At 44.9% G+C, this 12,252-nt stretch overlaps 1 long non-coding RNA gene across 2 annotated transcripts in view; it reads right to left on the bottom strand.

Moving 5' to 3' along the window:
• Positions 1 to 4,655: 4,655 nt before the first annotated feature.
• LOC131483254 (uncharacterized) overlaps positions 4,656 to 12,252 on the bottom strand; it is a 53,066-nt gene continuing 45,469 nt past the window's right edge. Inside the window, exons 2-3 of one of the 2 annotated variants that reach the window (XR_009247601.1) lie at positions 11,080 to 11,187; positions 4,656 to 4,870 (exon numbers count right to left, since the gene is read on the bottom strand). This is a non-coding gene — a long non-coding RNA (uncharacterized LOC131483254). The remainder of the gene's footprint in view (positions 4,871 to 11,079; positions 11,188 to 12,252) is intronic. The other variant, XR_009247600.1, reaches the window with a different exon arrangement.

Here is a 12,252-nt window from a genome sequence, read left to right as displayed (position 1 = left end):
GCTAAAGGGACTCCCCAGATGGGCTTTGGTTCCCACAGTTGAGCATGAGAATCAGAATGGGGGTGACGAACTGGGATACAAATGCCTGCAGCTTCCCTTGGCACAGGTGTGGACTAGGTCTTAGGTATGCCAGACTGAACTAGGCTCCAGCACCCACTGGTGCTCAGAAGAAAGAGTAAATGTAGGACAGGCTATGTTAGGTTTCTGCATCTGCTGAACCATTCGAGAGCTGGGTCTGAGGGTGGACTAGGCATGGCTGGGCTGTAGCACCCAACAATAAGAGCCAGAATGGGTGTGGGCTGCTATGGCAAGACTGTGGTACCTGCCAGGACAAAGGTGGGCCAAGTCAGGCTAGGCCAAGAATCCACCAGTGTGCCTGAGATCTGCCATTGGGACGTGACCTGATAGAAGAGTTTGGGGTCAAAACACAGTCCCTGAAGTTGAGTGCAAGAACCAGGGCTGGGATCGACCCAGACCAAGCCAGGTTACAGTACCCACTGGCATACATGTGGAAAAGGTCCAGGTGCTGGCCAGGGTGGGCTGGTTCATAGCACTCACTGGCAGATATGAGAACCAGGACAGGGTGCAAGACAAGCCAGGTTGGGCTACAACACCAGCCAGTTCACATTAGGGCTGTGACTGGGGGCTGATTGGGCTGGGCTGGGTTCTAACACCTGCCAGCATGAACTGTATCTGGGGGCAGGCTGGGCTGAGTCAGGCTGTAACACCTGCAGGAGAATGCAAAAATGAGGCAAGACATGCCAGACTGGGCTGCAGCCCCCACCAGCACATGGAAGACCCAGGATGGAGCGTAAGCCCAGTAGGGGAACTACTGGGGCTCCCCTACTGGGCCACTGAGAGCCAGGATTGGGGGAAGACCCGGTTGGGCAAGGCTACAAAACCTGTTGGCCTCCTGTGAGCTGGGTTAGGGGAAAAGCTAGCCTGTGCTAAGTGACCAAACCCACTGGTGCATGCATGAGCCAGAGTAAGTGCAGGCTGGTTGGGCTTTGCTACAGCATTGACTAGTAGGTGCAGGGATTGGGGGCAAGTCCTGTCAGGCTAGACTGCAGAACCAGTCTAAATCAAGTGCTATCAGGCTAGACTGCAGAACCTGAAAGATCCAGGGCTGGGAGTGGGCCTAGTAGGGAAACTGTGGGCACCCCTCTGATGGGCTGCAACTCACACTGGTGAGCATGAGAACCACGGCTGGTGGAAGGCTTGGCTGGATAGGCAGTAGCACCTGCTGGCATGAGTGTGGGCTTGATAATGGGGTACATTGGGTTGAGCTAGGCTCCAATGCCCATTGATGCATACCAGAGCCAAATGCAATGCAAGGGACAAGTCTGCCGCACATACCAGCATGCACAGAAACCATGTCTAGAGTGGACCTGGTGGGGATTATTGGGGGTCACTCTGACTGAGCTGCAGTTCCCACTGGTGTGCATGAGGGTTGAGTGTGTGGCAGACAGCATTAGGCTGGGCCGTAGCATCCACTGGCTTGAGTAAGAGATGGGGTTGGGGATAGAACTGACCCAACAACTGCAACTACTAGTGTGTGTAGTGTGATGTGAGTGATGGACTGAGCCATACCCTGCTCTGGCTGGCACACACAGGAATCAGGATACGGTCACCTCTGGTGAGACTTCTTTGGGGAACTCCCCAGCTGTATCACTGGACTCTGAACTCCAACCATGGTGAAAATCACGTGACTGTGGAGTGCATGTGTTACAGTTGGGTCTGTATGGTTGTAAGGCCTGTGCAGTGGACGACATGCCCAGGTACTCATGGGAGACATGACAACCAGTTCATTGAGGCCTGCAGAGGATGTCTAGTACCATGGAGGGCAGAACAAATTGGACAGCTCTCCCTGTCAAGCATTGACAGCAAACATCTGGGCATATTGAGATTCTTACAGTGGACTATGTCAGCCAATGGACCTTGGAAGGATTTCCTCAACCTTGGAGCTATGAAATCAACAGCATCTCAGAACTATCAAAATCTCTTAAGCAGTATCCTTGGAACATCAGGAACCCTAGGATGACATCAGGTAACCATCCCTCATCCCCAGGTACTGATGTGGTTAGGATGCTGGATGCAGCCTTCTCCCCTTCTCTCCCCATCTTTCCCAGTTACAGGAAGAAAAAGGAGATTGGAGGCAGTTGTCTCATCAACTTTCCCCCATTCTTAGATCCCTCCCACCCTGTTTGGTGGTCCACATGGGCATCATCCTTCTCAACTATGTAAACATCAAAATTTGAACAAATTTATTGCTCAATCTAAAAAATCTTATCATGTCTCTTTGTGTAGAACCAAGTGTCAGCGGGGGCACAGTCCTTTATGCCAAATCCAAGAACACAGATAGGACCCTCACACTTTGCTGTTAAGAGCAGAAACGGTACAGCCAGTTGGATGATACTTTTTGGCAGTTCCACACAAAGTACCATAAGATGTATTAATTCAGCTCCTAGGTATACATCCAAGAGAACTGAACACACTTATCCACACAGAAGCTTGCACATGACTGATCATAGTAGCATCACTCCCTAGTAACTAAAATTGTGCATGAGTTGATAATGAGTAAACAAATTTGGTATATGTTATTCAGCCATTTAAAAATGAAATACCAATACTCAGGGTGGGCATTTGGTTTAGTGCTTAAGATACTTTGGAGATGCCCTCATCCCATATCTGAATGTCTGGTTCAAGTCTTGGTGCTGCTTCTTATTTCAGTTTCTTACTGGGAGGCAGCAGGTGAGTCCCTGCGAGCCGAATGGGAGGCCTGGGTTGTATTTCAGTCTCCAACCCTAGGTGGTGTGGGTATTTGGGGAGTCAACCAGTATTCATCTGTCTCTCTGTCTGCCTTTCCAGAAAAATGAATAACATCAATAAAGACAGTAGTAGTAATATGTGAACAGAGAAGAGCTTCCACATTATTCGTTGAACATCCGTCTCCACCAACTGCAAACATTGTGACGTCAAGTGAGTGGATCTAACTTGATCCCAGCAACTGATGTCATGCCTCCCTGGTACAGTACAGACATGCAAAAATTACTTGAATAATGAATGAGCAAACAAAACTGGCCTGACATACCATCTCATCTGGGAAACTTTTCCCTCTATACCCCTTAAAGCTCTCCCCACCCCAACGGCTGTTTCACTTCAGGACATCCCCAGGCCAGCTCAGCACCCCAGTCCCCAGTTTGTAGAGCCAGCAGCTGCATCAACCTGAGCCACAACAGCTGCAACACTTTAAAATCTCTTTCATGACAACTGGAGATGGAAAGTCTTCCCTCTGAGCTCAGGGATGTGTTTAAGTTTCGCTTTTTCCTTAGAATATTTGTCTCTAGGTTTTTCACATTTGTACCAAGAAGGAGATCTGTGTTGGCTCAATTTACCATACCAAAATAAAAAATCCAAAAGGGGTTCTCTAAGATTGCTCATGACCTAGACTTGCTTTGCTAAGTTGGAATTCTGTGCTCTGCACCTTCTGCCAACATTTCAGATCTTTGTAAGGACAGGACAACCTCCTCAAGATGTGGTAAATGCTTTTCTGGAATCTTCCTGCGGAGTATCTGAAAGTTCAGACTCTTCAGGAAGTCACCCCCGGGAGGGAGCATGCTACTGGTAGATTTTTGTCATGTTCGCAGACAACAAATAAGGGATTCTGTTATCATTTCAACATGGTCCATACAAACAAACTGCTCATTTTAAAAACCAGACTAGGACTGGCCCAGTAAACATCCTTTGCAATGCTGATGGCCTGCTGACCTACTAGGCAAAGAAGAGGTCTCACTGAGGGAATACCTCCATGTGACAGGTTTTAGTGAAACTTTCTAAGACCTGCATGAGACAGGTGTCATGATCCCCACTTTTCCTGTCAGAACAGCAGATTCCAATTACTGAAAGAAACAGCACTCCAGACAGCAGCCAGGCCTGCAGAATACCCTTCTCGCCATTCTGACTTCTCTGTAATAAACCACACTCAAGGGGATGATGATGCTCTGTTCATTGAGTAATGAAAGGATTGTTTCTCCTAACCTTCCCCTCTGTCCTGTAAGTGTAGCCAACTGCCAATGTCAACCCTTGCTCCTGCCTCAAAGTCAAAGCAGATGTGTCTCTCCTGAGGTCTGTGATAGGCTGGACCTAAGGCTGAATCCTGAAGGTTTCTGAGACTCCCTTTGCCCATGGACATCCTGACGCTGCTGAACTTGTATCCATAGGGGCCCTTTCCTTTCCAAGCCCATGAACCCCAGTGTCAGCACCTGACCAGCAGCCAGAGCTCATAAGGAGCCTCAGGCCCACACCTTCCTCCATCAGGCCTGCTCTTCCTTTTATTCTGACCCAGGTTCTTTGTCTGCATTACCTTGTTTAGTCCCAAGAACAACTTTTACTATAGGAACTATTGTTCTTACGTTTTGTAGGTGAGGAAATTGAAGCTCAGCGAGGTGCCCAAATCACACAGCCTGTAAGTTGTAGGGTTGGGATTCACATTTCAGCAGTCTAGTTCCCAGATTCATACTGTTAACCTCTGTACTATGTTAACAAGAGAAACAGTGTTTTAGCATCACATAACAATATGTGTTACACTTTCCTTGTTTGGGCTTATGTCTGTCTCTCTCAAGAGGCTATAAGTCCCACAACGACACATCTCTGTCTCATTCACTATTGATTCAGCACGTAGAACAGAGCCTGGGGGGTGGTGGTGCAGCATGTTAAGCAGCTGCTTAGAACACAGGCATCCATACTCGAAAGCTGGTGCCAGTGCAACTCCAATCTAGGTCCCTGCTGATGAATCTGGAAAAACAGCAGACAATGGTCCTCTTTGAGATCCTGACACCAGTGTTGGAGATCTGCATGGAATTCCAGGAACCTAAACCTTTTTGAAAAAAGATTTTTTAAAGGCAGATTATACAAAGAGAAGGAATAACAGAGATGTCTTCCATCTGTTGCTTCATCTCCGCCCCCCCCCTCCCAAATGGGCACAACAGCTAAGCTGAGTGATCTGAAGCTGAGAGCAAGGGACTTCTTCTTGGTCCCCTACATGGGTACAGGGACACAAGGACTTAAGCCATCCCCTGCTATTTTCTCAGGCCATAAGCAGAGAGCTGGATCAAAAGTGTAGCAAGTGGGACACCAAAGGAGCCCATATGGGATGCTAGAACTAACAGGTAGAGGAGTAGCCTATTCTCCAGCATGCCAGCCTCTTAAATAAATCTTTTTTTAGAAAGTACACAGAGGAGAATCAAGATGGCAGAATAGGGAAAGGCTACATTTAAACAGATGGAGAAACATTAGCCAGTGTGAAGCAGAGAGGAGACATTGCAGGAAACAGAAGAGGACAGAACAGCAGCAGAGGGCTACCTGGAGACTGACAGACATAGGAAAGCAGTGGACAAAACGACTGTGTGGTGCTGCAGTGACTAATACCCCAGTGGCATTCAAGGGGGACAGCGATCTGAACTCCTCTGGCAGCTGGAACTCCACCATTGACAAGGTGGGAAGGGATGTTCACCGAAAGCTCAGGAGGTGAACCCAGACAAAGAACTGCCCATCCTGCTAGTCTGTTTGATTTGACCAGGAACAGAGACAGAGAAGCAGGTCCCAGACAGGCAGTGTGGGGACAGGATGGATTTCACAGCCCAGTCTGACCCCTAGAGCTGAATCAGGCACCATTTTGTTTAAGGAGGCAAAGGCAATGGATAGTACTGCACATGCACTGAGCTGGGAGTGAACTCATTTCTGGCTCAGTGAACTACAACAATGTGGCATCCTACAGGTTCCACCCAAGGCAGGTCTGGGTAGCCCTCAGACCTGCACATCAGGTGTACAGTGTGGCAAAGGCTTGAAGACTACAGGGAAAAGTGTGAGTTGTGCATGCGATGATCTGGAAGCAAACTCACAAATAATACAGAATATGGCATCGTACAGATCAAAATAGGCCTGTGTGGCCCTAGAACCTAACGGCCAACAGGTTCCGGAAAGATCAGCACCACCAACAGCCTTGCTATATAGAACACCTGGTGTCTCCCTAATCCTGGGACCTGCTCCAACCAGAAGTGGTAGAAAGGTCGTAAGGACAACAGTGCAGACACAGCACCATATAACAGGAGGTAGAGAGCAGTGACCTAGGAGCTGGGGCTACGGAGTTCTTTGTGGAAATCTAACGTAAGAACCCAGACCTGGAACTCGCTGGAGGGAGTGGCACAAGTGGCTGCAAGCAAAGAGTTGTGTCACCTGTGGGTGACACAGCTTAGAAACCTGCCCCCAAGCAGAACAATCTGATAGCCAGAAGTACAATGAACAAGAGCAAAAGAAGAGACAAAGACAAAATGAATATTACTGAAGACTTCCCAGCAAAGGAGCAAAAGCCTTTGCCAGCTTCAGAGTTAACTGAGGAAGACATCGAGAAAATGGGGGATACAGATTTGAAAACACTTGTTATAAAGCTTCTTATCAACAACGAGAAGCAGGTAAAGCAGGAGTTCAAGCAACTTGAAGAATATGTCACAATGGAAATGAATCAAATGAAAGCTATACATAAGAAATGAAGAATACAGTGCAGCAAATTAAAAGTACAGTGGAGAGTCTAAAATATAGAATGAAGGAAGGAGAAGAAAGAATCTCAGAATTGGAAAATATTTCCTGTCACCAGCAGGAAACAAATAAAAGCTGGAAGCTGAGCTGGGTCAAGCTAAAAAAAGTATTCAAGAACTGAAAGACACTGTTAAAAGGCCAAATATAAGAGTTAGAGGAGTCCCAGAAAGCATAGAAGGAGAAGCTGGGATTAAAGCTGTATTCAACAAAATAAGGGGAAATTTCCCTAATCAAGAGAAGAATTGGGAAACAGTATTCAGGAGGGGCACAGAACTCCCAACAGGGTTGAACAAAAACAATCCTCACCAAGACACATGATCATCGCGCTCTCTTCAATTGAACCTAAGGAAAAGATCCTGAAATGTGCACATGAAAAAGGTCAATTGACATATAAAGGAATGCCAATTAAACTCACAGGAGATCTCTCACAGGAAACTCTACAGGCAAGAAGAGAATGGAGCGACATATTCCAGATTCTAAAAGAAAAAAATACCAGCCAAGGATAACATACCCAGCAAAGCTTTCGTTTGTCTTTGAAATGAAATCAAATTCTTCCACAATAAAGAAAAGTTAAAAGAACGTGCCTCTTCCAAACCTGCCCTACAAATGATACTTCAAGATGTTCTCTTGACAAAGAGGAATAGCGCCTACCAAAACCAAAGGCAAATATGAAGAATATCCCAGAAAAATAACAACAGAAAACTAAATCAATGAATGATCCATTGCTAAAATGACAGGTCCAAATTACCACTCATTCATATTAACCATGAATGTAAATGGCTTAAACTTATCAATCAAATGTTACAGATTAGTAGACCGGAATAAAAAACAAAACCCATCTATTTGTTGCCTACTGGAGACATATCTCATCAACAAAGATCAGGGGAAACTATCTCATGGATTCTGATTTTTTTTTTTTTTTAGTTTCATCTCTTTCAAAACACTTTCTCATTAAACGCTTCAATGACTCATGAATCATACAGTAGCATCATTTTCTTCAAGAAGGTTCTTCATTTTCTTTTTCATTTCTTCAGAGACACATCAATCATTTAGTAGCATGTTATTTAACTCCATGGTGTTTTTAATGTCTTTTCTTCCTGTTGTTGATTTTGTTTTGTGACTTTTCATTTAAGGGTGTATATAGTAACTGCGTAATGGAGACTATCATGTCTAGTAGCATGTTATTCAACTTCATGGCTTTGTAGATGTCTATTTTTCTTTCTGTTGTTGATTTTGTTTTGTGGCTTTTTCATTTAAGGGAATGTATAGTAACTGTGTAATGGAAACTATCATATCCAGATGTGAGGATACAATGCAGTATGCATCTCTACTTCCAGATCAAAGATGGACTCCCAATGAAACTGTTTACTATATCTTGACAATAGGATGCTGGACTCTTTGCCATTGTCCATGCCCGCAATGATGGACATATGAGTGTTTGTGAAGAACTGTTCTATAGTAAGAATATAGGAGGACTCATTGAGGGGGGGCAGGCCTTGGAGAGGGGAAAGGGAAATCCCAGGGCCTATGGAACTGTATCATAGAATGACAGTAGTAATAATAACAATAATAATAAGAAGAAGTAAAATTAAGCAAAAAGAAAAAAATGTACACAGAACATGGCATGACAACACAATAAGCACCTTGTAAATATATTTGAAATGAATTGATAAATGAGGAGTGCCCAAAATGTCAGCCACCGGTATCTGCACAAATAATAGATCTACAGGAAGTAGTCCAAATTAAAAGAGGTCTTCTCCACAGAGATCAATAATTTCCCCATAGCAGACAAAAAGATAAGGGCTTTGAAAATGGTGTTTTGGCCTACCTACCTTTACCTGACCTCTCATGTCCTCTGTTTTCCTGGGGACATCAGTATCCATACGGATACTGATGAATAGTGGATAGCCTTGAAAACCCTCTGACCCTTGTCCTATGTCTCCTCATTGTTCACTGTGTTCTTCCATGGCCACCCACTTGAGCTGCCCACAGGAACAGCCTGCCTTTTGAATGACTAGAATTCTGAATTCTCTAACTTCAATATTCTTTTAAATGTGTGTGCGTTCAAAGATTTATTTATTTGAAAAGGCAGAGTTATAGGGGGAGCAATATGGTGGCTTAGCAGTCTCCTGAACATTTTAGAAAAGAAACTTTCAAAAAATATATGAAAAGAAAGACAGAGTTATAGAGAAAAAAAAAGGGAGAGAGAAAAGAGAGAGGGAGAGAGAGAGAGAGAGAGAGAGAGAGAGAGAATCTTCTATCTTCTGGTTCATTGTCAAATGGCTGCAACATTAGGGCTGTGCCAGACTGATGATGTTCAAAATCAGGGGCTTCATTTGGGCCTCCACTATGGGTACAAAAGCCCAAACACTTGGGCCATCTTCTGTTGTTTTCCCTAGTGCACTCAGAGGAAGCTGGGTCAGAAGTGGAGCAGCTGGACCTAAAACCAGTGCCCATTAGGGATGCCAGCTTCCTAAGTACTGGCTTTACCTGATATACCACAATGTTGGCTCCTGACATTTGTTTTCATTTATTTACCTAAATATCAGTGTAACAGAGAAGAGAGAGAAAATATCTTACTGATTCACTCCTAAAATGCCTACTCCAGCTGGGGACTGGACAAAGTTCAGTCTGAATCTCTCCTGTGGGAAGCAGGGGCCCAAGTATTTGATCCATCACCTGCTACCTCCAATGGTATACATTAGCAGGAAGTTGAGTTCAGAAGCAGAGACAGACCTTGAACCCAGACAGTGCAATGTGGGATGTGCACATTCCAAACAGTGTGTGTGTGTGTGTGTGTGTGTGTGTGTGTGTGTGTGTGTTTTGTTTGTTTGTTTATTTGTCTAAAGGCAGATTTACAGGGAGAAGGAGAGACAGAGAGCAAAAGGTCTTTCATCTGTGGGTTCACTCCCCAAAAGCTTGCAATGGCCAGAGCTGAGCTGATTTGAAGCCAAGAGCTAGGAGCTTCCTCCAAGTCTCCTGTGGGGGGTGAGGGTCCCAATACTTTGGGGCATCCTCTGCTGCCCTCTCAGGCCATAAGCAGGGAGCTAGATGGGAAGTGGAGCAGATAGGACATGAACAGGCACCCATACGAGATACTGGTGCTTACAGGTGGAGGATTAGCCTGTTGAGCCATGGCACAAGCCCTCCAAACAGTGTCTTAGTCACTGAACTAAATGCCTGCCACTCAAGCTCAAATTCCAAGATTGTGTTTCTTGGTACTTACCTTGTATTGCAGATTGTTTTCCAATGTTGTTGCAGCAATATGTAATCCTTGTGCTATTCCTTCATGTGATGTCAACAGTAGATCTATGTTCCTTCCCCTGGGCTCCAGGTGGGTCTAATGGCAGGTGGAAGTAGTTCCCTGAGCCTTCCAAGGCCAGATCATAAAAGGTGAAGCCATTTGTCTGTAGTCTTCCTGGAATGTTTGCTCTTTGCACTGTGATGAAGTTGCGGCATAAAAAGGTGGCATTTAGATCCTCCAGTCAATAGAATCATCTCAGGTCTCAGGCACAATCATCCCAGCCACCACTCATGGAATGAAAATGGGTTGGAGGTGATCACAGCCCCAAACACTGCAAGAGACTCCACCTGAAAACCATCTTGCTGAACCCAGTCAATTCCTGGACTCACACAGAGAAAAGATGGTGATTGTTTAAGTGTCTAGTCAGGGTGCATTGCACTGTGCTTCAAGAGGAACTGCCACACCTTCCTTTCATTCAGGTCCTCTGACTCACCAGTTCCTGGAGACTTGTTCTGTCCTAGTCGACGTTACCTCCCAGGGACCTCAGAGGAAACAGATTGGGATATCCCCCTGGTGTCTGTGGCTTTTCCTAGACAGTTTTTCATCTTCTCTAGCTAACTTGAATGCCTTTGCAACCTCCACATTTCAGTTCCCTGGAGAGTCCATCCCTTGCATGACTGCAGAACCCCCTGGCTTTATTTCAAGGATTCCTGAGATTCTAAGGATTCCCAGCCATGTCTGCCTCTCGCTGTGCCCCAGGCTCATCTTTTCCCTTGCAGTCACTTTCCTCCCTGAATGAGGACAAGGACAGTGCTGAGCTAATCAGTGTTCATGCACTTTGTTGAAAGGAAAACATGTAATAAATAAACTGCAGCCAAAAAGCTAAATTCCTGGTGGACTTCTGTATTAATATCAATTTTTAAATATCACTCCTACAAATGTTTGTCTTACTGTTTATTTTTGCAACTTTCTAATTACTGACCTCCCAAGATATTCTAGGTAACTCTTCAGCAAGTCACAGGAAGCCCAAGAATAAATTATTTAAAAACTAATTAACAGGCCCAGCCTTGTTAGTTAGGCACAGTGGGTTAGATGCCAGAAACCCATATGGGTGCAGGTTCAGACTCCAGCCATTGCAATCATTTGGGGAATGGGCCAGTATATGGAAGATCTCTCTCTTTCTGTCTTTTCCTCTCTCTCTAACTCAGCCCTTAAAATAAATAAATAATGAAAGGGTTTACCTTGTTTTATATTTTATTTGGAGATGTCTTCAGAGTTAATGAGTCTTTTTGGTACGTTGTTTTTCTAGAACAGGCTTCTCTGTGTTAAAAACAAGTTCTCTTGATGAACTTAAAGCAGCACAAAGAAAATTCTCATGTAAGAAATATATTTGGGCCCAGCACAATAGCCTAGTGACTAAATCCTAGCCTTATGTTCACCAGGAATGGTGCCAGTTCATAACCTGACTGCGCCACTTCCCACCCAGCTAGCTCCCTGCTTGTGGCCTGAGAAAGCAGTTGAGGATGACCCAAAGCTTTGGGACCATGCACCCATGCGGGAGAACCAGAAACTCTAGCTCCTGGCTTTGGATTGGCTCAACTCTAGCCATGGTGGCCACTTATGGAGTGAACCAGGGGATGGAAGATCTTTCTCTCTGTCTCTCCTCTCTGTAGATCTGCCTTTCCAATACAAATAAACTAAGAAAAAAAGAAATGTATTTCATAAAACCATATTGGACAAAGATGAGTTTTGTACATCAGAGACAACGGTCTGGAATAAATGCAGAGAGGCAGGAGTGCATTGGTGAAGGGCATGGATTGGAACCCCACCTCTGCCACTTCGCTAGAGGAGTATGCCTGACAAGACGTTTAACTAGTCTTTACCTAAGTGTCTTCATCTGGTACTTGCCTCGGGGGGGGCTGAGGAGAATTCAAATCACGGTGCCTGGCACATTTGATAAATGCTAGTTATTGTTATCTTAATCCTTGTCTCTATGGTGAATGGAAAACATAGCACTGGAAGAGATTAAACTTTGCCAGAAACTATGGCTTGAAATAAGCTGCTTTTCAAAAACTAAAATTATCATATTGGGTAAATGCCAACCAAAATTTAACTGATCTATGCTCCAATAACTCCGTGAGATCCATAATTTGATATAATAACGTAGAACTTTTACATTATTTTTACAACATGATTTGAAAGACAGAGTGACAGATTCTCCATCTAATGGTTCAATCTCTAAATGGCCACAACAGCCAGAAATGGGCCAGACGGAAGTCAGGATCCCAGTCTCCCACATAGATGTCAGAGGCCCACATATCTGGGCTCCCGCTCACTGCTTTCTTGTGCGTATAAACATGGAGCTGGGTTGGAAACACAGTAGCCATGACTCAAACCAGACCTCTGTTTTGGGA

This window comes from Ochotona princeps, chromosome 24, assembly GCF_030435755.1.
Source record: "Ochotona princeps isolate mOchPri1 chromosome 24, mOchPri1.hap1, whole genome shotgun sequence".
Lineage (NCBI taxonomy): Eukaryota > Metazoa > Chordata > Mammalia > Lagomorpha > Ochotonidae > Ochotona > Ochotona princeps.
This window is presented reverse-complemented; position numbering and strand designations above follow the sequence as displayed.